The sequence below is a fragment of the Semicossyphus pulcher genome, unplaced genomic scaffold (genome assembly GCF_022749685.1).
Source record: "Semicossyphus pulcher isolate SPU_LCO1_2020_fin unplaced genomic scaffold, fSemPul1.0.p SCAF_10, whole genome shotgun sequence".
Taxonomy (NCBI): Eukaryota; Metazoa; Chordata; class Actinopteri; order Labriformes; family Labridae; genus Semicossyphus; species Semicossyphus pulcher.
Genome location: NW_027211604.1, coordinates 15,534,941 through 15,556,743, shown reverse-complemented (window position 1 = coordinate 15,556,743; position 21,803 = coordinate 15,534,941). Strand labels below are relative to the sequence as shown.

General features: G+C 45.1%; 43 non-coding genes across 43 annotated transcripts; 12 read left to right on the top strand and 31 right to left on the bottom strand.

Moving 5' to 3' along the window:
• Positions 1-1,619: 1,619 nt before the first annotated feature.
• Positions 1,620-1,701, bottom strand: trnas-gcu (transfer RNA serine (anticodon GCU)). The gene has a single exon. It is a non-coding gene; the product is annotated as a tRNA-Ser (tRNA).
• A 107-nt stretch (positions 1,702-1,808) lies between these two features.
• On the top strand, positions 1,809-1,881 carry trnaa-agc (transfer RNA alanine (anticodon AGC)). Its single transcript has one exon. It is a non-coding gene; the product is annotated as a tRNA-Ala (tRNA).
• Positions 1,882-2,267: 386 nt separating this feature from the next.
• trnas-gcu (transfer RNA serine (anticodon GCU)) lies at positions 2,268-2,349 on the bottom strand. Its single transcript has one exon. It is a non-coding gene; the product is annotated as a tRNA-Ser (tRNA).
• A 107-nt stretch (positions 2,350-2,456) lies between these two features.
• trnaa-agc (transfer RNA alanine (anticodon AGC)) lies at positions 2,457-2,529 on the top strand. Its single transcript has one exon. It is a non-coding gene; the product is annotated as a tRNA-Ala (tRNA).
• Positions 2,530-2,891: 362 nt separating this feature from the next.
• trnas-gcu (transfer RNA serine (anticodon GCU)) lies at positions 2,892-2,973 on the bottom strand. The gene has a single exon. It is a non-coding gene; the product is annotated as a tRNA-Ser (tRNA).
• A 553-nt stretch (positions 2,974-3,526) lies between these two features.
• Positions 3,527-3,608, bottom strand: trnas-gcu (transfer RNA serine (anticodon GCU)). Its single transcript has one exon. It is a non-coding gene; the product is annotated as a tRNA-Ser (tRNA).
• Positions 3,609-4,165: 557 nt separating this feature from the next.
• On the bottom strand, positions 4,166-4,247 carry trnas-gcu (transfer RNA serine (anticodon GCU)). The gene has a single exon. It is a non-coding gene; the product is annotated as a tRNA-Ser (tRNA).
• Positions 4,248-4,354: 107 nt separating this feature from the next.
• trnaa-agc (transfer RNA alanine (anticodon AGC)) lies at positions 4,355-4,427 on the top strand. The gene has a single exon. It is a non-coding gene; the product is annotated as a tRNA-Ala (tRNA).
• A 401-nt stretch (positions 4,428-4,828) lies between these two features.
• trnas-gcu (transfer RNA serine (anticodon GCU)) lies at positions 4,829-4,910 on the bottom strand. Its single transcript has one exon. It is a non-coding gene; the product is annotated as a tRNA-Ser (tRNA).
• A 579-nt stretch (positions 4,911-5,489) lies between these two features.
• trnas-gcu (transfer RNA serine (anticodon GCU)) lies at positions 5,490-5,571 on the bottom strand. Its single transcript has one exon. It is a non-coding gene; the product is annotated as a tRNA-Ser (tRNA).
• Positions 5,572-6,139: 568 nt separating this feature from the next.
• On the bottom strand, positions 6,140-6,221 carry trnas-gcu (transfer RNA serine (anticodon GCU)). The gene has a single exon. It is a non-coding gene; the product is annotated as a tRNA-Ser (tRNA).
• A 557-nt stretch (positions 6,222-6,778) lies between these two features.
• On the bottom strand, positions 6,779-6,860 carry trnas-gcu (transfer RNA serine (anticodon GCU)). Its single transcript has one exon. It is a non-coding gene; the product is annotated as a tRNA-Ser (tRNA).
• A 557-nt stretch (positions 6,861-7,417) lies between these two features.
• On the bottom strand, positions 7,418-7,499 carry trnas-gcu (transfer RNA serine (anticodon GCU)). The gene has a single exon. It is a non-coding gene; the product is annotated as a tRNA-Ser (tRNA).
• A 570-nt stretch (positions 7,500-8,069) lies between these two features.
• On the bottom strand, positions 8,070-8,151 carry trnas-gcu (transfer RNA serine (anticodon GCU)). Its single transcript has one exon. It is a non-coding gene; the product is annotated as a tRNA-Ser (tRNA).
• Positions 8,152-8,719: 568 nt separating this feature from the next.
• Positions 8,720-8,801, bottom strand: trnas-gcu (transfer RNA serine (anticodon GCU)). Its single transcript has one exon. It is a non-coding gene; the product is annotated as a tRNA-Ser (tRNA).
• A 570-nt stretch (positions 8,802-9,371) lies between these two features.
• Positions 9,372-9,453, bottom strand: trnas-gcu (transfer RNA serine (anticodon GCU)). The gene has a single exon. It is a non-coding gene; the product is annotated as a tRNA-Ser (tRNA).
• Positions 9,454-9,560: 107 nt separating this feature from the next.
• trnaa-agc (transfer RNA alanine (anticodon AGC)) lies at positions 9,561-9,633 on the top strand. Its single transcript has one exon. It is a non-coding gene; the product is annotated as a tRNA-Ala (tRNA).
• A 388-nt stretch (positions 9,634-10,021) lies between these two features.
• trnas-gcu (transfer RNA serine (anticodon GCU)) lies at positions 10,022-10,103 on the bottom strand. The gene has a single exon. It is a non-coding gene; the product is annotated as a tRNA-Ser (tRNA).
• A 107-nt stretch (positions 10,104-10,210) lies between these two features.
• trnaa-agc (transfer RNA alanine (anticodon AGC)) lies at positions 10,211-10,283 on the top strand. The gene has a single exon. It is a non-coding gene; the product is annotated as a tRNA-Ala (tRNA).
• A 377-nt stretch (positions 10,284-10,660) lies between these two features.
• trnas-gcu (transfer RNA serine (anticodon GCU)) lies at positions 10,661-10,742 on the bottom strand. Its single transcript has one exon. It is a non-coding gene; the product is annotated as a tRNA-Ser (tRNA).
• Positions 10,743-11,488: 746 nt separating this feature from the next.
• trnaa-agc (transfer RNA alanine (anticodon AGC)) lies at positions 11,489-11,561 on the top strand. The gene has a single exon. It is a non-coding gene; the product is annotated as a tRNA-Ala (tRNA).
• Positions 11,562-11,939: 378 nt separating this feature from the next.
• On the bottom strand, positions 11,940-12,021 carry trnas-gcu (transfer RNA serine (anticodon GCU)). The gene has a single exon. It is a non-coding gene; the product is annotated as a tRNA-Ser (tRNA).
• Positions 12,022-12,578: 557 nt separating this feature from the next.
• trnas-gcu (transfer RNA serine (anticodon GCU)) lies at positions 12,579-12,660 on the bottom strand. Its single transcript has one exon. It is a non-coding gene; the product is annotated as a tRNA-Ser (tRNA).
• A 581-nt stretch (positions 12,661-13,241) lies between these two features.
• On the bottom strand, positions 13,242-13,323 carry trnas-gcu (transfer RNA serine (anticodon GCU)). The gene has a single exon. It is a non-coding gene; the product is annotated as a tRNA-Ser (tRNA).
• Positions 13,324-13,891: 568 nt separating this feature from the next.
• On the bottom strand, positions 13,892-13,973 carry trnas-gcu (transfer RNA serine (anticodon GCU)). The gene has a single exon. It is a non-coding gene; the product is annotated as a tRNA-Ser (tRNA).
• A 414-nt stretch (positions 13,974-14,387) lies between these two features.
• trnas-gcu (transfer RNA serine (anticodon GCU)) lies at positions 14,388-14,469 on the bottom strand. The gene has a single exon. It is a non-coding gene; the product is annotated as a tRNA-Ser (tRNA).
• Positions 14,470-15,037: 568 nt separating this feature from the next.
• trnas-gcu (transfer RNA serine (anticodon GCU)) lies at positions 15,038-15,119 on the bottom strand. Its single transcript has one exon. It is a non-coding gene; the product is annotated as a tRNA-Ser (tRNA).
• A 107-nt stretch (positions 15,120-15,226) lies between these two features.
• Positions 15,227-15,299, top strand: trnaa-agc (transfer RNA alanine (anticodon AGC)). The gene has a single exon. It is a non-coding gene; the product is annotated as a tRNA-Ala (tRNA).
• Positions 15,300-15,701: 402 nt separating this feature from the next.
• On the bottom strand, positions 15,702-15,783 carry trnas-gcu (transfer RNA serine (anticodon GCU)). Its single transcript has one exon. It is a non-coding gene; the product is annotated as a tRNA-Ser (tRNA).
• Positions 15,784-16,340: 557 nt separating this feature from the next.
• Positions 16,341-16,422, bottom strand: trnas-gcu (transfer RNA serine (anticodon GCU)). The gene has a single exon. It is a non-coding gene; the product is annotated as a tRNA-Ser (tRNA).
• Positions 16,423-16,529: 107 nt separating this feature from the next.
• On the top strand, positions 16,530-16,602 carry trnaa-agc (transfer RNA alanine (anticodon AGC)). Its single transcript has one exon. It is a non-coding gene; the product is annotated as a tRNA-Ala (tRNA).
• A 378-nt stretch (positions 16,603-16,980) lies between these two features.
• Positions 16,981-17,062, bottom strand: trnas-gcu (transfer RNA serine (anticodon GCU)). The gene has a single exon. It is a non-coding gene; the product is annotated as a tRNA-Ser (tRNA).
• Positions 17,063-17,169: 107 nt separating this feature from the next.
• Positions 17,170-17,242, top strand: trnaa-agc (transfer RNA alanine (anticodon AGC)). The gene has a single exon. It is a non-coding gene; the product is annotated as a tRNA-Ala (tRNA).
• A 388-nt stretch (positions 17,243-17,630) lies between these two features.
• trnas-gcu (transfer RNA serine (anticodon GCU)) lies at positions 17,631-17,712 on the bottom strand. The gene has a single exon. It is a non-coding gene; the product is annotated as a tRNA-Ser (tRNA).
• Positions 17,713-17,819: 107 nt separating this feature from the next.
• trnaa-agc (transfer RNA alanine (anticodon AGC)) lies at positions 17,820-17,892 on the top strand. The gene has a single exon. It is a non-coding gene; the product is annotated as a tRNA-Ala (tRNA).
• A 378-nt stretch (positions 17,893-18,270) lies between these two features.
• Positions 18,271-18,352, bottom strand: trnas-gcu (transfer RNA serine (anticodon GCU)). The gene has a single exon. It is a non-coding gene; the product is annotated as a tRNA-Ser (tRNA).
• Positions 18,353-18,909: 557 nt separating this feature from the next.
• trnas-gcu (transfer RNA serine (anticodon GCU)) lies at positions 18,910-18,991 on the bottom strand. The gene has a single exon. It is a non-coding gene; the product is annotated as a tRNA-Ser (tRNA).
• A 570-nt stretch (positions 18,992-19,561) lies between these two features.
• Positions 19,562-19,643, bottom strand: trnas-gcu (transfer RNA serine (anticodon GCU)). Its single transcript has one exon. It is a non-coding gene; the product is annotated as a tRNA-Ser (tRNA).
• A 568-nt stretch (positions 19,644-20,211) lies between these two features.
• Positions 20,212-20,293, bottom strand: trnas-gcu (transfer RNA serine (anticodon GCU)). The gene has a single exon. It is a non-coding gene; the product is annotated as a tRNA-Ser (tRNA).
• A 570-nt stretch (positions 20,294-20,863) lies between these two features.
• trnas-gcu (transfer RNA serine (anticodon GCU)) lies at positions 20,864-20,945 on the bottom strand. The gene has a single exon. It is a non-coding gene; the product is annotated as a tRNA-Ser (tRNA).
• Positions 20,946-21,052: 107 nt separating this feature from the next.
• On the top strand, positions 21,053-21,125 carry trnaa-agc (transfer RNA alanine (anticodon AGC)). Its single transcript has one exon. It is a non-coding gene; the product is annotated as a tRNA-Ala (tRNA).
• Positions 21,126-21,513: 388 nt separating this feature from the next.
• trnas-gcu (transfer RNA serine (anticodon GCU)) lies at positions 21,514-21,595 on the bottom strand. The gene has a single exon. It is a non-coding gene; the product is annotated as a tRNA-Ser (tRNA).
• Positions 21,596-21,702: 107 nt separating this feature from the next.
• trnaa-agc (transfer RNA alanine (anticodon AGC)) lies at positions 21,703-21,775 on the top strand. The gene has a single exon. It is a non-coding gene; the product is annotated as a tRNA-Ala (tRNA).
• The last annotated feature ends 28 nt before the right edge of the window (positions 21,776-21,803 follow it).

The window sequence follows — 21,803 nt, the reverse complement described above, 5'->3', positions numbered from 1 at the left end:
AAATGCTGCTAAGAGGAAGTCACTGAACTCAGTTGAATTTGTCTGACTGCCTGAGAAGAGAAGACAGAGGATATGTATAACAAAGGCAATTACTAACATAAAAAGTACTTAATATTATAATAGTGTATTACAATAAAATAAAATTTTAATCATAAATTCACATACAGCAGACATCCTCCAAAAAAGGGTCTAAATTGTGATTATGATTCTATACAAACCTTGAAATGTAAGACGTTTATCCCCCAATCCTGCAGCAGCAAGCCTCTGTTTGGCAAATCGATTGGGGACTAGCTCCACATTTTTATCGTTAAGACAGCAGAAGTTATGAGTGTAAGAATAAAGTTGTGCGGGCACAGCAAGGGATCGCCGATCTGTCAACCTTCTCCCTCCCTGTCTGTACGGGCCAAACAGTCTTGAAACTTCGGCTAGGATAAAGTGAAGACAACAGGCATTTTAGGACATAATAATAACTGCACTTATAACTGCACAGCGCAACTGAAGAAACCCATCATCACCGATTGAATTACATATTAGTCTACACAACCAAACTGACACACATTCTTAATTTTTTCATCCGTACAGTCTCTTATTTCGTATCACAAAACGTTAATTGCGGAAACCCACCGTCAACTGGGTGTGCGGGTGTGTGTGATGGTGGAGGTGAATTTGACGGCTGACGTGAATTTGCCGCGTTTACAGCAGCCGGTGCTGCAGAAAAAAATAACAACATGGTCGGTGAATTCAGTTTAAGTTAGTACAGTAGCCTTTGTTTTTTTTGTTATATAACCACTTTTGTGGTCGCACTTGTTAAATGATCGATCTGCACAGGTGTAACTTACTGTTTTCAAGCTGGTTAGCTAAATCCCGCAGCAGATCTGGCAGCGGCCTCCCAGACGAAGCCATTGCGGGAGTAGCAATTATGTTACCAAGGTTAGAGTTGATAGTAATCGATTGCTACGGTCTGGTTTTCCCAGCTGACCAATCCTGCTTCAGAGTGACGTTAGGTCCACCCACTCAATTTGCATATTTACTTTTCCTCATACGACATGGACACAGAAATACATAAATAAATAAATGTGGGAATAAATAAATAAATAAATGTAGAAATGTAGAAATACATAAATAAATAGATGTGGAAATGTAGAAATAAATAAATAAATGTAGAAATACATTAATAAATAGATGTGGAAATGTAGAAATAAATGTAGAAATAAATAACTAAATAAATGTCGAAATGAATAAATAAATAAATAAATGTAGAAATAAATAAGTAAATTGATTAATTAATATATAATAGCCCTTTTATGTATTTATTTGGTATATATGCATTTATTTGATCATTTATTCATTTATTTATTTATTTATGCTTATGTCATTTTTTGTCCTTCATACTTTTTAACCACGCAGAAGGGCGCTTGACGTCAGACTTTACACCCCAGAGGTGAATTCAGATGAAATGAAAGGAACTTGTTATGTTCACATGAGTTTTGCGAGGAGACTGAATTCTCAATCAAGTTTCAATTGGGAAGAGAACTCTCTTTGGTGGATAGAGGATTGTTGTGACTGTAGACTTAACTTTCTCTACATGCACGCATTGAAGAATAAAGGTTACTTGACTGCGACGAGGATGGGATTCGAACCCACGCGTGCAGAGCACAATGGATTAGCAGTCCATCGCCTTAACCACTCGGCCACCTCGTCACCGATGTTTTCTTCATTATGATGACCTTCCAGGGTGTAATCAGAAAAAGCACATAATGTTGAACCTAGCTCGTGTTTTCGCGCGGTGCCAGCAACAAAAGCTCACAGGGGAATTAGCTCAAATGGTAGAGCGCTCGCTTAGCATGCGAGAGGTAGCGGGATCGATGCCCGCATTCTCCACAAGACTTTCCTTCCTTCTCTCTTCTGTTGAGGGGGTAATGACTGAGAATGCGAGACACGTTGGACAGACGAAATACTGGGATAGAAGTCAGGCGCTCTTGTCAGTAAGTCATATCACTGTCCGAAATGAAGCCAGGTGTGGAATCCAAGTTGAAGATCTTTTTAACCACGCAGAAGGGCGCTTGACGTCAGACTTTACACCCTAGAGGTGAATTCAGATGAAATGAAAGGAACTTGTTATGTTCACATGAGTTTTGCGAGGAGACTGAATTCTCAATCAAGTTTCAATTGGGAAGAGAACTCTCTTTGGTGGATAGAGGATTGTTGTGACTGTAGACTTAACTTTCTCTACATGCACGCATAGAAGAATAAAGGCTACTTGACTGCAACGAGGATGGGATTCGAACCCACGCGTGCAGAGCACAATGGATTAGCAGTCCATCGCCTTAACCACTCGGCCACCTCGTCACCGATGTTTTCTTCATTATGATGACCTTCCAGTGTGTAATCAGAAAAAGCACATAATGTTGAACCTAGCTCGTGTTTTCGCGCGGTGCCAGCAACAAATGCTCACAGGGGAATTAGCTCAAATGGTAGAGCGCTCGCTTAGCATGCGAGAGGTAGTGGGATCGATGCCCGCATTCTCCACAAGACTTTCCTTCCTTCTCTCTTCTGTTGAGGGGGTAATGACTGAGAATGCGAGACACGTTGGACAGACGAAATACTGGGATAGAAGTCAGTAAGTCATATCACTGTCCAAAATGAAGCCAGGTGTGGAATCCAAGTTGATGATCTTTTTAACCACGCAGAAGGGCGCTTGACGTCAGACTTTACACCCCAGAGGTGAATTCAGATGAAATGAAAGGAACTTGTTATGTTCACATGAGTTTTGCGAGGAGACTGAATTCTCAATTGGGAAGAGAACTCTCTTTGGTGGATAGAGGATAGTTGTGACTGTAGACTTAACTTTCTCTACATGCACGCATAGAAGAATAAAGGCTACTTGACTGCGACGAGGATGGGATTCGAACCCACGCGTGCAGAGCACAATGGATTAGCAGTCCATCACCTTAACCACTCGGCCACCTCGTCACCGATGTTTTCTTCATTATGATGACCTTCCAGGGTGTAATCAGAAAAAGCACATAATGTTGAACCTAGCTCGTGTTTTCGCGCGGTGCCAGCAACAAATGCTCACAGGGGAATTAGCTCAAATGGTAGAGCGCTCGCTTAGCATGTGAGAGGTAGCGGGATCGATGCCCGCATTCTCCACAAGACTTTCCTTCCTTCTCTCTTCTGTTGAGGGGGTAATGACTGAGAATGAGAGACACGTTGGACAGATGAAATACTGGGATAGAAGTCAGTAAGTCATATCACTGTCCAAAATGAAGCCAGGTGTGGAATCCAAGTTGAAGATCTTTTTAACCACGCAGAAGGGCGCTTGACGTCAGACTTTACACCCCAGAGGTGAATTCAGATGAAATGAAAGGAACTTGTTATGTTCACATGAGTTTTGCGAGGAGACTGAATTCTCAATCAAGTTTCAATTGGGAAGAGAACTCTCTTTGGTGGATAGAGGATTGTTGTGACTGTAGACTTAACTTTCTCTACATGCACGCATAGAAGAATAAAGGCTACTTGACTGCGACGAGGATGGGATTCGAACCCACGCGTGCAGAGCACGATGGATTAGCAGTCCATCACCTTAACCACTCGGCCACCTCGTCACCGATGTTTTCTTCATTATGATGACCTTCCAGGGTGTAATCAGAAAAAGCACATAATGTTGAACCTAGCTCGTGTTTTCACGCGGTGCCAGCAACAAATGCTCACAGGGGAATTAGCTCAAATGGTAGAGCGCTCGCTTAGCATGTGAGAGGTAGCGGGATCGATGCCCGCATTCTCCACAAGACTTTCCTTCCTTCTCTCTTCTGTTGAGGGGGTAATGACTGAGAATGAGAGACACGTTGGACAGATGAAATACTGGGATAGAAGTCAGTAAGTCATATCACTGTCCAAAATGAAGCCAGGTGTGGAATCCAAGTTGAAGATCTTTTTAACCACGCAGAAAAGACATGCAGACAAGGGCGCTTGATGTCAGACTTTACACCCCAGAGGTGAATTCAGATGAAATGAAAGGAACTTGTTATGTTCACATGAGTTTTGCGAGGAGACTGAATTCTCAATTGGGAAGAGAACTCTCTTTGGTGGATAGAGGATTGTTGTGACTGTAGACTTAACTTTCTCTACATGCACGCATAGAAGAATAAAGGCTACTTGACTGCGACAAGGATGGGATTTGAACCCACGCATGCAGAGCACAATGGATTAGCAGTCCATCGCCTTAACCACTCGGCCACCTCGTCACCGATGTTTTCTTCATTATGATGACCTTCCAGGGTGTAATCAGAAAAAGCACATAATGTTGAACCTAGCTCGTGTTTTCCCGCGGTGCCAGCAACAACTGCTCACAGGGGAATTAGCTCAAATGGTAGAGCGCTCGCTTAGCATGCGAGAGGTAGCGGGATCAATGCCCGCATTCTCCACAAGACTTTCCTTCCTTCTCTCTTCTGTTGAGGGGGTAATGACTGAGAATGAGAGACATGTTGGACAGACGAAATACTGGGATAGAAGTCAGGCGCTCTTGTCAGTAAGTCATATCACTGTCCAAAATGAAGCCAGGTGTGGAATCCAAGTTGAAGATCTTTTTAACCACGCAGAAAAGACATGCAGACAAGGGCGCTTGACGTCAGACTTTACACCCCAGAGGTGAATTCAGATGAAATGAAAGGAACTCGTTATGTTCACATGAGTTTTGCAAGGAGACTGAATTCTCAATCAAGTTTCAATTGGGAAGAGAACTCTCTTTGGTGGATAGAGGATTGTTGTGACTGTAGACTTAACTTTCTCTACATGCACGCATAGAAGAATAAAGGCTACTTGACTGCGACAAGGATGGGATTCGAACCCACGCGTGCAGAGCACAATGGATTAGCAGTCCATCGCCTTAACCACTCGGCCACCTCGTCACCGATGTTTTCTTCATTATGATGACCTTCCAGGGTGTAATCAGAAAAAGCACATAATGTTGAACCTAGCTCGTGTTTTCGCGCGGTGCCAGCAACAAATGCTCACAGGGGAATTAGCTCAAATGGTAGAGCGCTCGCTTAGCATGTGAGAGGTAGCGGGATCGATGCCCGCATTCTCCACAAGACTTTCCTTCCTTCTCTCTTCTGTTGAGGGGGTAATGACTGAGAATGAGAGACATGTTGGACAGACGAAATACTGGGATAGAAGTCAGGCGCTCTTGTCAGTAAGTCATATCACTGTCCAAAATGAAGCCAGGTGTGGAATCCAAGTTGAAGATCTTTTTAACCACGCAGAAAAGACATGCAGACAAGGGCGCTTGACGTCAGACTTTACACCCCAGAGGTGAATTCAGATGAAATGAAAGAAACTCGTTATGTTCACATGAGTTTTGCAAGGAGACTGAATTCTCAATCAAGTTTCAATTGGGAAGAGAACTCTCTTTGGTGGATAGAGGATTGTTGTGACTGTAGACTTAACTTTCTCTACATGCACGCATAGAAGAATAGGCTACTTGACTGCGACGAGGATGGGATTCGAACCCACGCGTGCAGAGCACAATGGATTAGCAGTCCATCGCCTTAACCACTCGGCCACCTCGTCAACGATGATTTCTTCATTATGATGACCTTCCAGGGTGTAATCAGAAAAAGCACATAATGTTGAACCTAGCTCGTGTTTTCCCGCGGTGCTAGCAACAAATGCTCACAGGGGAATTAGCTCAAATGGTAGAGCGCTCGCTTAGCATGCGAAAGGTAGCGGGATCGATGCCCGCATTCTCCACAAGACTTTCCTTCCTTCTCTCTTCTGTTGAGGGGGTAATGACTGAGAATGCGAGACACGTTGGACAGACGAAATACTGGGATAGAAGTCAGTAAGTCATATCACTGTCCAAAATGAAGCCAGGTGTGGAATCCAAGTTGACAATCTTTTTAACCACGCAGAAAAAACATGCGGACAAGGGCGCTTGACGTCAGACTTTACACCCCAGAGGTGAATTCAGATGAAATGAAAGGAACTTGTTATGTTCACATGAGTTTTGCGAGTAGACTGAATTCTCAATCAAGTTTCAATTGGGAAGAGAACTCTCTTTGGTGGATAGAGGATTGTTGTGACTGTAGACTTAACTTTCTCTACATGCACGCATAGAAGAATAAAGGCTACTTGACTGCGACGAGGATGGGATTCGAACCCACGCGTGCAGAGCACAATGGATTAGCAGTCCATCACCTTAACCACTCGGCCACCTCGTCAACGATGATTTAATTGTTAAGATGACCTTCCAGGGTGTAATCAGAAAAAGCACATAATGTTGAACCTAGCTCGTGTTTTCGCGCGGTGCCAGCAACAAATGCTCACAGGGGAATTAGCTCAAATGGTAGAGCGCTCGCTTAGCATGTGAGAGGTAGCGGGATCGATGCCCGCATTCTCCACAAGACTTTCCTTCCTTCTCTCTTCTGTTGAGGGGGTAATGACTGAGAATGAGAGACACGTTGGACAGACGAAATACTGGGATAGAAGTCAGTAAGTCATATCACTGTCCAAAATGAAGCCAGGTGTGGAATCCAAGTTGACAATCTTTTTAACCACGCAGAAAAAACACACGGACAAGGGCGCTTGACGTCAGACTTTACACCCCAGAGGTGAATTCAGATGAAATGAAAGGAACTTGTTATGTTCACATGAGTTTTGCGAGGAGACTGAATTCTCAATTGGGAAGAGAACTCTCTTTGGTGGATAGAGGATTGTTGTGACTGTAGACTTAACTTTCTCTACATGCACGCATAGAAGAATAAAGGCTACTTGACTGCGACGAGGATGGGATTCGAACCCACGCGTGCAGAGCACAATGGATTAGCAGTCCATCGCCTTAACCACTCGGCCACCTCGTCACCGATGTTTTCTTCATTATGATGACCTTCCAGGGTGTAATCAGAAAAAGCACATAATGTTGAACCTAGCTCGTGTTTTCGCGCGGTGCCAGCAACAAATGCTCACAGGGGAATTAGCTCAAATGGTAGAGCGCTCGCTTAGCATGTGAGAGGTAGCGGGATCGATGCCCGCACTCTCCACAAGACTTTCCTTCCTTCTCTCTTCTGTTGAGGGGGTAATGACTGAGAATGCGAGACACGTTGGACAGACGAAATACTGGGATAGAAGTCAGTAAGTCATATCACTGTCCAAAATGAAGCCAGGTGTGGAATCCAAGTTGAAGATCTTTTTAACCACGCAGAAAAGACATGCAGACAAGGGCGCTTGACGTCAGACTTTACACCCCAGAGGTGAATTCAGATGAAATGAAAGGAACTTGTTATGTTCACATGAGTTTTGCAAGGAGACTGAATTCTCAATTGGGAAGAGAACTCTCTTTGGTGGATAGAGGATTGTTGTGACTGTAGACTTAACTTTCTCTACATGCACGCATAGAAGAATAAAGGCTACTTGACTGCGACGAGGATGGGATTCGAACCCACGCGTGCAGAGCACAATGGATTAGCAGTCCATCGCCTTAACCACTCGGCCACCTCGTCAACGATGATTTAATTGTTAAGATGACCTTCCAGGGTGTCATCAGAAAAAGCACATAATGTTGAACCTAGCTCGTGTTTTCCCGCGGTGCCAGCAACAAATGCTCACAGGGGATTTAGCTCAAATGGTAGAGCGCTCGCTTAGCATGTGAGAGGTAGCGGGATCAATGCCCGCATTCTCCACAAGACTTTCCTTTCTTCTCTCTTCTGTTGAGGGGGTAATGACTGAGAATGAGAGACACGTTGGACAGATGAAATACTGGGATAGAAGTCAGGCGCTCTTGTCAGTAACTCATATCACTGTCCAAAATGAAGCCAGGTGTGGAATCCAAGTTGAAGATCTTTTTAACCACGCAGAAAAAACATGCGGACAAGGGCGCTTGACGTCAGACTTTACACCCCAGAGGTGAATTCAGATGAAATGAAAGAAACTTGTTATGTTCACATGAGTTTTGCGAGGAGACTGAATTCTCAATTGGGAAGAGAACTCTCTTTGGTGGATAGAGGATTGTTGTGACTGTAGACTTAACTTTCTCTACATGCACGCATAGAAGAATAAAGGCTACTTGACTGCGACGAGGATGGGATTCGAACCCACGCGTGCAGAGCACAATGGATTAGCAGTCCATCGCCTTAACCACTCGGCCACCTCGTCAACGATGGCTTAATTGTTAAGATGACCTTCCAGGGTGTCATCAGAAAAAGCACATAATGTTGAACCTAGCTCGTGTTTTCGCGCGGTGCCAGCAACAACTGCTCACAGGGGAATTAGCTCAAATGGTAGAGCGCTCGCTTAGCATGTGAGAGGTAGCGGGATCGATGCCCGCATTCTCTACAAGACTTTCCTTCCTTCTTTCTTCTGTTGAGGGGGTAATGACTGAGAATGAGAGACACGTTGGACAGACGAAATACTGGGATAGAAGTCAGTAAGTCATATCACTGTCCAAAATGAAGCCAGGTGTGGAATCCAAGTTGAAGATCTTTTTAACCACGCAGAAAAAACACGCGGACAAGGGCGCTTGACGTCAGACTTTACACCCCAGAGGTGAATTCAGATGAAATGAAAGGAACTTGTTATGTTCACATGAGTTTTGCGAGGAGACTGAATTCTCAATCAAGTTTCAATTGGGAAGAGAACTCTCTTTGGTGGATAGAGGATTGTTGTGACTGTAGACTTAACTTTCTCTACATGCACGCATAGAAGAATAAAGGCTACTTGACTGCGACGAGGATGGGATTCGAACCCACGCGTGCAGAGCACAATGGATTAGCAGTCCATCGCCTTAACCACTCGGCCACCTCGTCAACGATGATTTAATTGTTAAGATGACCTTCCAGGGTGTAATCAGAAAAAGCACATAATGTTGAACCTAACTCGTGTTTTCGCGCGGTGCCAGCAACAAATGCTCACAGGGGAATTAGCTCAAATGGTAGAGCGCTCGCTTAGCATGTGAGAGGTAGCGGGATCGATGCCCGCATTCTCCACAAGACTTTCCTTCCTTCTCTCTTCTGTTGAGGGGGTAATGACTGAGAATGAGAGACACGTTGGACAGATGAAATACTGGGATAGAAGTCAGGCGCTCTTGTCAGTAAGTCATATCACTGTCCAAAATGAAGCCAGGTGTGGAATCCAAGTTGAAGATCTTTTTAACCACGCAGAAAAGACATGCAGACAAGGGCGCTTGACGTCAGACTTTACACCCCAGAGGTGAATTCAGATGAAATGAAAGGAACTTGTTATGTTCACATGAGTTTTGCGAGGAGACTGAATTCTCAATTGGGAAGAGAACTCTCTTTGGTGGATAGAGGATAGTTGTGACTGTAGACTTAACTTTCTCTACATGCACGCATAGAAGAATAAAGGCTACTTGACTGCGACAAGGATGGGATTCGAACCCACGCGTGCAGAGCACAATGGATTAGCAGTCCATCACCTTAACCACTCGGCCACCTCGTCACCGATGTTTTCTTCATTATGATGACCTTCCAGGGTGTAATCAGAAAAAGCACATAATGTTGAACCTAGCTCGTGTTTTCCCGCGGTGCCAGCAACAAATGCTCACAGGGGAATTAGCTCAAATGGTAGAGCGCTCGCTTAGCATGCGAGAGGTAGCGGGATCGATGCCCGCATTCTCCACAAGACTTTCCTTTCTTCTCTCTTCTGTTGAGGGGGTAATGACTGAGAATGAGAGACACATTGGACAGACGAAATACTGGGATAGAAGTCAGTAAGTCATATCACTGTCCAAAATGAAGCCAGGTGTGGAATCCAAGTTGACAATCTTTTTAACCACGCAGAAAAAACATGCGGACAAGGGCGCTTGACGTCAGACTTTACACCCCAGAGGTGAATTCAGATGAAATGAAAGGAACTTGTTATGTTCACATGAGTTTTGCGAGTAGACTGAATTCTCAATCAAGTTTCAATTGGGAAGAGAACTCTCTTTGGTGGATAGAGGATTGTTGTGACTGTAGACTTAACTTTCTCTACATGCACGCATAGAAGAATAAAGGCTACTTGACTGCGACGAGGATGGGATTCGAACCCACGCGTGCAGAGCACAATGGATTAGCAGTCCATCACCTTAACCACTCGGCCACCTCGTCACCGATGTTTTCTTCATTATGATGACCTTCCAGGGTGTAATCAGAAAAAGCACATAATGTTGAACCTAGCTCGTGTTTTCCCGCGGTGCCAGCAACAAATGCTCACAGGGGAATTAGCTCAAATGGTAGAGCGCTCGCTTAGCATGCGAGAGGTAGCGGGATCGATGCCCGCATTCTCCACAAGACTTTCCTTTCTTCTCTCTTCTGTTGAGGGGGTAATGACTGAGAATGAGAGACACGTTGGACAGACGAAATACTGGGATAGAAGTCAGTAAGTCATATCACTGTCCAAAATGAAGCCAGGTGTGGAATCCAAGTTGACAATCTTTGTAACCACGCAGAAAAAACATGCGGACAAGGGCGCTTGACGTCAGACTTTACACCCCAGAGGTGAATTCAGATGAAATGAAAGGAACTTGTTATGTTCACATGAGTTTTGCAAGGAGACTGAATTCTCAATTGGGAAGAGAACTCTCTTTGGTGGATAGAGGATTGTTGTGACTGTAGACTTAACTTTCTCTACATGCACGCATAGAAGAATAAAGGCTACTTGTCTGCGACGAGGATGGGATTCGAACCCACGCGTGCAGAGCACAATGGATTAGCAGTCCATCGCCTTAACCACTCGGCCACCTCGTCAACGATGATTTAATTGTTAAGATGACCTTCCAGGGTGTTATCAGAAAAAGCACATAATGTTGAACCTAGCTCGTGTTTTCGCGCGGTGCCAGCAACAAATGCTCACAGGGGAATTAGCTCAAATGGTAGAGCGCTCGCTTAGCATGTGAGAGGTAGCGGGATCGATGCCCGCACTCTCCACAAGACTTTCCTTCCTTCTCTCTTCTGTTGAGGGGGTAATGACTGAGAATGAGAGACACGTTGGACAGATGAAATACTGGGATAGAAGTCAGTAAGTCATATCACTGTCCAAAATGAAGCCAGGTGTGGAATCCAAGTTGAAGATCTTTTTAACCACGCAGAAAAGACATGCAGACAAGGGCGCTTGACGTCAGACTTTACACCCCAGAGGTGAATTCAGATGAAATGAAAGGAACTTGTTATGTTCACATGAGTTTTGCAAGGAGACTGAATTCTCAATTGGGAAGAGAACTCTCTTTGGTGGATAGAGGATTGTTGTGACTGTAGACTTAACTTTCTCTACATGCACGCATAGAAGAATAAAGGCTACTTGACTGCGACGAGGATGGGATTCCAACCCACGCATGCAGAGCACAATGGATTAGCAGTCCATCGCCTTAACCACTCGGCCACCTCGTCAACGATGATTTAATTGTTAAGATGACCTTCCAGGGTGTTATCAGAAAAAGCACATAATGTTGAACCTAGCTCGTGTTTTCCCGCGGTGCCTGCAACAAATGCTCACAGGGGAATTAGCTCAAATGGTAGAGCGCTCGCTTAGCATGCGAGAGGTAGCGGGATCGATGCCCGCATTCTCCACAAGACTTTCCCTTTCTTCTCTCTTCCGTTGAGGGGGTAATGACTGAGAATGAGAGACACGTTGGACAGACGAAATACTGGGATAGAAGTCAGTAAGTCATATCACTGTCCAAAATGAAGCCAGGTGTGGAATCCAAGTTGACAATCTTTTTAACCACGCAGAAAAAACACACGGACAAGGGCGCTTGACGTCAGACTTTACACCCCAGAGGTGAATTCAGATGAAATGAAAGGAACTTGTTATGTTCACATGAGTTTTGCGAGGAGACTGAATTCTCAATTGGGAAGAGAACTCTCTTTGGTGGATAGAGGATTGTTGTGACTGTAGACTTAACTTTCTCTACATGCACGCATAGAAGAATAAAGGCTACTTGACTGCGACGAGGATGGGATTCAAACCCACGCGTGCAGAGCACAATGGATTAGCAGTCCATCGCCTTAACCACTCGGCCACCTCGTCACCGATGTTTTCTTCATTATGATGACCTTCCAGGGTGTCATCAGAAAAAGCACATAATGTTGAACCTAGCTCGTGTTTTCGCGCGGTGCCAGCAACAAATGCTCACAGGGGAATTAGCTCAAATGGTAGAGCGCTCGCTTAGCATGTGAGAGGTAGCGGGATCGATGCCCGCACTCTCCACAAGACTTTCCTTCCTTCTCTCTTCTGTTGAGGGGGTAATGACTGAGAATGAGAGACACGTTGGACAGATGAAATACTGGGATAGAAGTCAGTAAGTCATATCACTGTCCAAAATGAAGCCAGGTGTGGAATCCAAGTTGAAGATCTTTTTAACCACGCAGAAAAAACATGCAGACAAGGGCGCTTGACGTCAGACTTTACACCACAGAGGTGAATTCAGATGAAATGAAAGGAACTTGTTATGTTCACATGAGTTTTGCGAGGAGACTGAATTCTTAATTGGGAAGAGAACTCTCTTTGGTGGATAGAGGATTGTTGTGACTGTAGACTTAACTTTCTCTACATGCACGCATAGAAGAAGAAAGGCTACTTGACTGCGACGAGGATGGGATTCAAACCCACGCGTGCAGAGCACAATGGATTAGCAGTCCATCGCCTTAACCACTCGGCCACCTCGTCAACGATGATTTAATTGTTAAGATGACCTTCCAGGGTGTCATCAGAAAAAGCACATAATGTTGAACCTAGCTCGTGTTTTCCCGCGGTGCCAGCAACAAATGCTCACAGGGGATTTAGCTCAAATGGTAGAGCGCTCGCTTAGCATGTGAGAGGTAGCGGGATCGATGCCCGCATTCTCCACAAGACTTTCCTTTCTTCTCTCTTCTGTTGAGGGGGTAATGACTGAGAATGAGAGACACGTTGGACAGATGAAATACTGGGATAGAAGTCAGGCGCTCTTGTCAGTAACTCATATCACTGTCCAAAATGAAGCCAGGTGTGGAATCCAAGTTGAAGATCTTTTTAACCACGCAGAAAAAACACGCGGACAAGGGCGCTTGACGTCAGACTTTACACCCCAGAGGTGAATTCAGATGAAATGAAAGGAACTTGTTATGTTCACATGAGTTTTGCGAGGAGACTGAATTCTCAATCAAGTTTCAATTGGGAAGAGAACTCTCTTTGGTGGATAGAGGATTGTTGTGACTGTAGACTTAACTTTCTCTACATGCACGCATAGAAGAATAAAGGCTACTTGACTGCGACGAGGATGGGATTCCAACCCACACGTGCAGAGCACAATGGATTAGCAGTCCATCGCCTTAACCACTCGGCCACCTCGTCAACGATGGCTTAATTGTTAAGATGACCTTCCAGGGTGTCATCAGAAAAAGCACATAATGTTGAACCTAGCTCGTGTTTTCGCGCGGTGCCAGCAACAACTGCTCACAGGGGAATTAGCTCAAATGGTAGAGCGCTCGCTTAGCATGTGAGAGGTAGCGGGATCGATGCCCGCATTCTCTACAAGACTTTCCTTCCTTCTTTCTTCTGTTGAGGGGGTAATGACTGAGAATGAGAGACACGTTGGACAGACGAAATACTGGGATAGAAGTCAGTAAGTCATATCACTGTCCAAAATGAAGCCAGGTGTGGAATCCAAGTTGAAGATCTTTTTAACCACGCAGAAAAAACACGCGGACAAGGGCGCTTGACGTCAGACTTTACACCCCAGAGGTGAATTCAGATGAAATGAAAGGAACTTGTTATGTTCACATGAGTTTTGCGAGGAGACTGAATTCTCAATCAAGTTTCAATTGGGAAGAGAACTCTCTTTGGTGGATAGAGGATTGTTGTGACTGTAGACTTAACTTTCTCTACATGCACGCATAGAAGAATAAAGGCTACTTGACTGCGACGAGGATGCGATTTGAACCCACGCGTGCAGAGCACAATGGATTAGCAGTCCATCGCCTTAACCACTCGGCCACCTCGTCACCAATGATTTAATTGTTAAGATGACCTTCCAGGGTGTTATCAGAAAAAGCACATAATGTTGAACCTAGCTCGTGTTTTCCCGCGGTGCCAGCAACAAATGACAGACGAAATACTGGGATAGAAGTCAGTAAGTCATATCACTGTCCAAAATGAAGCCAGGTGTGGAATCCAAGTTGAAGATCTTTTTAACCACGCAGAAAAAACATGCAGACAAGGGCGCTTGATGTCAGACTTTACACCCCAGAGGTGAATTCAGATGAAATGAAAGGAACTTGTTATGTTCACATGAGTTTTGCGAGGAGACTGAATTCTCAATTGGGAAGAGAACTCTCTTTGGTGGATAGAGGATTGTTGTGACTGTAGACTTAACTTTCTCTACATGCACGCATAGAAGAATAAAGGCTACTTGACTGCGACGAGGATGGGATTCGAACCCACGCGTGCAGAGCACAATGGATTAGCAGTCCATCACCTTAACCACTCGGCCACCTCGTCACCGATGTTTTCTTCATTATGATGACCTTCCAGGGTGTAATCAGAAAAAGCACATAATGTTGAACCTAGCTCGTGTTTTGCCGCGGTGCCAGCAACAAATGCTCACAGGGGAATTAGCTCAAATGGTAGAGCGCTAGCTTAGCATGCGAGAGGTAGTGGGATCGATGCCCGCATTCTCCACAAGACTTTCCTTTCTTCTCTCTTCTGTTGAGGGGGTAATGACTGAGAATGAGAGACACGTTGGACAGACGAAATACTGGGATAGAAGTCAGTAAGTCATATCACTGTCCAAAATGAAGCCAGGTGTGGAATCCAAGTTGACAATCTTTTTAACCACGCAGAAAAAACACACGGACAAGGGCGCTTGACGTCAGACTTTACACCCCAGAGGTGAATTCAGATGAAATGAAAGGAACTTGTTATGTTCACATGAGTTTTGCGAGTAGACTGAATTCTCAATCAAGTTTCAATTGGGAAGAGAACTCTCTTTGGTGGATAGAGGATTGTTGTGACTGTAGACTTAACTTTCTCTACATGCACGCATAGAAGAATAAAGGCTACTTGTCTGCGACGAGGATGGGATTCGAACCCACGCGTGCAGAGCACAATGGATTAGCAGTCCATCGCCTTAACCACTCGGCCACCTCGTCAACGATGATTTAATTGTTAAGATGACCTTCCAGGGTGTAATCAGAAAAAGCACATAATGTTGAACCTAGCTCGTGTTTTCCCGCGGTGCCAGCAACAAATGCTCACAGGGGAATTAGCTCAAATGGTAGAGCGCTCGCTTAGCATGCGAGAGGTAGCGGGATCGATGCCCGCATTCTCCACAAGATTTTCCCTTTCTTCTCTCTTCCGTTGAGGGGGTAATGACTGAGAATGAGAGACACGTTGGACAGACGAAATACTGGGATAGAAGTCAGGCGCTCTTGTCAGTAAGTCATATCACTGTCCAAAATGAAGCCAGGTGTGGAATCCAAGTTGACAATCTTTTTAACCACGCAGAAAAAACACGCGGACAAGGGCGCTTGACGTCAGACTTTACACCCCAGAGGTGAATTCAGATGAAATGAAAGAAACTTGTTATGTTCACATGAGTTTTGCGAGGAGACTGAATTCTCAATCAAGTTTCAATTGGGAAGAGAACTCTCTTTGGTGGATAGAGGATTGTTGTGACTGTAGACTTAACTTTCTCTACATGCACGCATAGAAGAATAAAGGCTACTTGACTGCGACGAGGATGGGATTCGAACCCACGCGTGCAGAGCACAATGGATTAGCAGTCCATCGCCTTAACCACTCGGCCACCTCGTCACCGATGTTTTCTTCATTATGATGACCTTCCAGGGTGTAATCAGAAAAAGCACATAATGTTGAACCTAGCTCGTGTTTTCCCGCGGTGCCAGCAACAAATGCTCACAGGGGAATTAGCTCAAATGGTAGAGCGCTCGCTTAGCATGTGAGAGGTAGCGGGATCGATGCCCGCATTCTCCACAAGACTCTCCTTCCTTCTCTCTTCTGTTGAGGGGGTAATGACTGAGAATGAGAGACACGTTGGACAGACGAAATACTGGGATAGAAGTCAGTAAGTCATATCACTGTCCAAAATGAAGCCAGGTGTGGAATCCAAGTTGAAGATCTTTTTAACCACGCAGAAAAGACATGCAGACAAGGGCGCTTGATGTCAGACTTTACACCCCAGAGGTGAATTCAGATGAAATGAAAGGAACTTGTTATGTTCACATGAGTTTTGCGAGGAGACTGAATTCTCAATTGGGAAGAGAACTCTCTTTGGTGGATAGAGGATTGTTGTGACTGTAGACTTAACTTTCTCTACATGCACGAATAGAAGAATAAAGGCTACTTGTCTGCGACGAGGATGGGATTCAAACCCACGCGTGCAGAGCACAATGGATTAGCAGTCCATCGCCTTAACCACTCGGCCACCTCGTCACCAATGTTTTCTTCATTATGATGACCTTCCAGGGTGTAATCATAAAAAGCACATAATGTTGAACCTAGCTCGTGTTTTCCCGCGGTGCCAGCAACAAATGCTCACAGGGGAATTAGCTCAAATGGTAGAGCGCTCGCTTAGCATGCGAGAGGTAGCGGGATCGATGCCCGCATTCTCCACAAGACTTTCCCTTTCTTCTCTCTTCCGTTGAGGGGGTAATGACTGAGAATGAGAGACATGTTGGACAGACGAAATACTGGGATAGAAGTCAGTAAGTCATATCACTGTCCAAAATGAAGCCAGGTGTGGAATCCAAGTTGACAATCTTTTTAACCACGCAGAAAAAACACGCGGACAAGGGCGCTTGACGTCAGACTTTACACCCCAGAGGTGAATTCAGATGAAATGAAAGGAACTTGTTATGTTCACATGAGTTTTGCGAGGAGACTGAATTCTCAATTGGGAAGAGAACTCTCTTTGGTGGATAGAGGATAGTTGTGACTGTAGACTTAACTTTCTCTACATGCACGCATAGAAGAATAAAGGCTACTTGACTGCGACGAGGATGGGATTCGAACCCACGCGTGCAGAGCACAATGGATTAGCAGTCCATCACCTTAACCACTCGGCCACCTCGTCACCGATGTTTTCTTCATTATGATGACCTTCCAGGGTGTAATCAGAAAAAGCACATAATGTTGAACCTAGCTCGTGTTTTCCCGCGGTGCCAGCAACAAATGCTCACAGGGGAATTAGCTCAAATGGTAGAGCGCTCGCTTAGCATGCGAGAGGTAGCGGGATCGATGCCCGCATTCTCCACAAGACTTTCCTTTCTTCTCTCTTCTGTTGAGGGGGTAATGACTGAGAATGAGAGACACGTTGGACAGACGAAATACTGGGATAGAAGTCAGTAAGTCATATCACTGTCCAAAATGAAGCCAGGTGTGGAATCCAAGTTGACAATCTTTTTAACCACGCAGAAAAAACATGCGGACAAGGGCGCTTGATGTCAGACTTTACACCCCAGAGGTGAATTCAGATGAAATGAAAGGAACTTGTTATGTTCACATGAGTTTTGCGAGTAGACTGAATTCTCAATCAAGTTTCAATTGGGAAGAGAACTCTCTTTGGTGGATAGAGGATTGTTGTGACTGTAGACTTAACTTTCTCTACATGCACGCATAGAAGAATAAAGGCTACTTGTCTGCGACGAGGATGGGATTCGAACCCACGCGTGCAGAGCACAATGGATTAGCAGTCCATCGCCTTAACCACTCGGCCACCTCGTCAACGATGATTTAATTGTTAAGATGACCTTCCAGGGTGTAATCAGAAAAAGCACATAATGTTGAACCTAGCTTGTGTTTTCCCGCGGTGCCAGCAACAAATGCTCACAGGGGAATTAGCTCAAATGGTAGAGCGCTCGCTTAGCATGCGAGAGGTAGCGGGATCGATGCCCGCATTCTCCACAAGATTCTCCCTTTCTTCTCTCTTCTGTTGAGGGGGTAATGACTGAGAATGAGAGACACGTTGGACAGACGAAATACTGGGATAGAAGTCAGTAAGTCATATCACTGTCCAAAATGAAGCCAGGTGTGGAATCCAAGTTGAAGATCTTTTTAACCACGCAGAAAAGACATGCAGACAAGGGCGCTTGATGTCAGACTTTACACCCCAGAGGTGAATTCAGATGAAATGAAAGGAACTTGTTATGTTCACATGAGTTTTGCGAGGAGACTGAATTCTCAATTGGGAAGAGAACTCTCTTTGGTGGATAGAGGATTGTTGTGACTGTAGACTTAACTTTCTCTACATGCACGCATAGAAGAATAAAGGCTACTTGACTGCGACGAGGATGGGATTCGAACCCACGCGTGCAGAGCACAATGGATTAGCAGTCCATCGCCTTAACCACTCGGCCACCTCGTCACCGATGTTTTCTTCATTATGATGACCTTCCAGGGTGTAATCAGAAAAAGCACATAATGTTGAACCTAGCTCGTGTTTTCGCGCGGTGCCAGCAACAAATGCTCACAGGGGAATTAGCTCAAATGGTAGAGCGCTCGCTTAGCATGTGAGAGGTAGCGGGATCGATGCCCGCACTCTCCACAAGACTTTCCTTCCTTCTCTCTTCTGTTGAGGGGGTAATGACTGAGAATGCGAGACACGTTGGACAGACGAAATACTGGGATAGAAGTCAGTAAGTCATATCACTGTCCAAAATGAAGCCAGGTGTGGAATCCAAGTTGAAGATCTTTTTAACCACGCAGAAAAGACATGCAGACAAGGGCGCTTGACGTCAGACTTTACACCCCAGAGGTGAATTCAGATGAAATGAAAGGAACTTGTTATGTTCACATGAGTTTTGCAAGGAGACTGAATTCTCAATTGGGAAGAGAACTCTCTTTGGTGGATAGAGGATTGTTGTGACTGTAGACTTAACTTTCTCTACATGCACGCATAGAAGAATAAAGGCTACTTGACTGCGACGAGGATGGGATTCGAACCCACGCGTGCAGAGCACAATGGATTAGCAGTCCATCGCCTTAACCACTCGGCCACCTCGTCAACGATGATTTAATTGTTAAGATGACCTTCCAGGGTGTCATCAGAAAAAGCACATAATGTTGAACCTAGCTCGTGTTTTCCCGCGGTGCCAGCAACAAATGCTCACAGGGGATTTAGCTCAAATGGTAGAGCGCTCGCTTAGCATGTGAGAGGTAGCGGGATCAATGCCCGCATTCTCCACAAGACTTTCCTTTCTTCTCTCTTCTGTTGAGGGGGTAATGACTGAGAATGAGAGACACGTTGGACAGATGAAATACTGGGATAGAAGTCAGGCGCTCTTGTCAGTAACTCATATCACTGTCCAAAATGAAGCCAGGTGTGGAATCCAAGTTGAAGATCTTTTTAACCACGCAGAAAAAACATGCGGACAAGGGCGCTTGACGTCAGACTTTACACCCCAGAGGTGAATTCAGATGAAATGAAAGAAACTTGTTATGTTCACATGAGTTTTGCGAGGAGACTGAATTCTCAATTGGGAAGAGAACTCTCTTTGGTGGATAGAGGATTGTTGTGACTGTAGACTTAACTTTCTCTACATGCACGCATAGAAGAATAAAGGCTACTTGACTGCGACGAGGATGGGATTCGAACCCACGCGTGCAGAGCACAATGGATTAGCAGTCCATCGCCTTAACCACTCGGCCACCTCGTCAACGATGGCTTAATTGTTAAGATGACCTTCCAGGGTGTCATCAGAAAAAGCACATAATGTTGAACCTAGCTCGTGTTTTCGCGCGGTGCCAGCAACAACTGCTCACAGGGGAATTAGCTCAAATGGTAGAGCGCTCGCTTAGCATGTGAGAGGTAGCGGGATCGATGCCCGCATTCTCTACAAGACTTTCCTTCCTTCTTTCTTCTGTTGAGGGGGTAATGACTGAGAATGAGAGACACGTTGGACAGACGAAATACTGGGATAGAAGTCAGTAAGTCATATCACTGTCCAAAATGAAGCCAGGTGTGGAATCCAAGTTGAAGATCTTTTTAACCACGCAGAAAAAACACGCGGACAAGGGCGCTTGACGTCAGACTTTACACCCCAGAGGTGAATTCAGATGAAATGAAAGGAACTTGTTATGTTCACATGAGTTTTGCGAGGAGACTGAATTCTCAATCAAGTTTCAATTGGGAAGAGAACTCTCTTTGGTGGATAGAGGATTGTTGTGACTGTAGACTTAACTTTCTCTACATGCACGCATAGAAGAATAAAGGCTACTTGACTGCGACGAGGATGGGATTCGAACCCACGCGTGCAGAGCACAATGGATTAGCAGTCCATCGCCTTAACCACTCGGCCACCTCGTCAACGATGATTTAATTGTTAAGATGACCTTCCAGGGTGTAATCAGAAAAAGCACATAATGTTGAACCTAACTCGTGTTTTCGCGCGGTGCCAGCAACAAATGCTCACAGGGGAATTAGCTCAAATGGTAGAGCGCTCGCTTAGCATGTGAGAGGTAGCGGGATCGATGCCCGCATTCTCCACAAGACTTTCCTTCCTTCTCTCTTCTGTTGAGGGGGTAATGACTGAGAATGAGAGACACGTTGGACAGATGAAATACTGGGATAGAAGTCAGGCGCTCTTGTCAGTAAGTCATATCACTGTCCAAAATGAAGCCAGGTGTGGAATCCAAGTTGAAGATCTTTTTAACCACGCAGAAAAGACATGCAGACAAGGGCGCTTGACGTCAGACTTTACACCCCAGAGGTGAATTCAGATGAAATGAAAGGAACTTGTTATGTTCACATGAGTTTTGCGAGGAGACTGAATTCTCAATTGGGAAGAGAACTCTCTTTGGTGGATAGAGGATAGTTGTGACTGTAGACTTAACTTTCTCTACATGCACGCATAGAAGAATAAAGGCTACTTGACTGCGACAAGGATGGGATTCGAACCCACGCGTGCAGAGCACAATGGATTAGCAGTCCATCACCTTAACCACTCGGCCACCTCGTCACCGATGTTTTCTTCATTATGATGACCTTCCAGGGTGTAATCAGAAAAAGCACATAATGTTGAACCTAGCTCGTGTTTTCCCGCGGTGCCAGCAACAAATGCTCACAGGGGAATTAGCTCAAATGGTAGAGCGCTCGCTTAGCATGCGAGAGGTAGCGGGATCGATGCCCGCATTCTCCACAAGACTTTCCTTTCTTCTCTCTTCTGTTGAGGGGGTAATGACTGAGAATGAGAGACACATTGGACAGACGAAATACTGGGATAGAAGTCAGTAAGTCATATCACTGTCCAAAATGAAGCCAGGTGTGGAATCCAAGTTGACAATCTTTTTAACCACGCAGAAAAAACATGCGGACAAGGGCGCTTGACGTCAGACTTTACACCCCAGAGGTGAATTCAGATGAAATGAAAGGAACTTGTTATGTTCACATGAGTTTTGCGAGTAGACTGAATTCTCAATCAAGTTTCAATTGGGAAGAGAACTCTCTTTGGTGGATAGAGGATTGTTGTGACTGTAGACTTAACTTTCTCTACATGCACGCATAGAAGAATAAAGGCTACTTGACTGCGACGAGGATGGGATTCGAACCCACGCGTGCAGAGCACAATGGATTAGCAGTCCATCACCTTAACCACTCGGCCACCTCGTCACCGATGTTTTCTTCATTATGATGACCTTCCAGGGTGTAATCAGAAAAAGCACATAATGTTGAACCTAGCTCGTGTTTTCCCGCGGTGCCAGCAACAAATGCTCACAGGGGAATTAGCTCAAATGGTAGAGCGCTCGCTTAGCATGCGAGAGGTAGCGGGATCGATGCCCGCATTCTCCACAAGACTTTCCTTTCTTCTCTCTTCTGT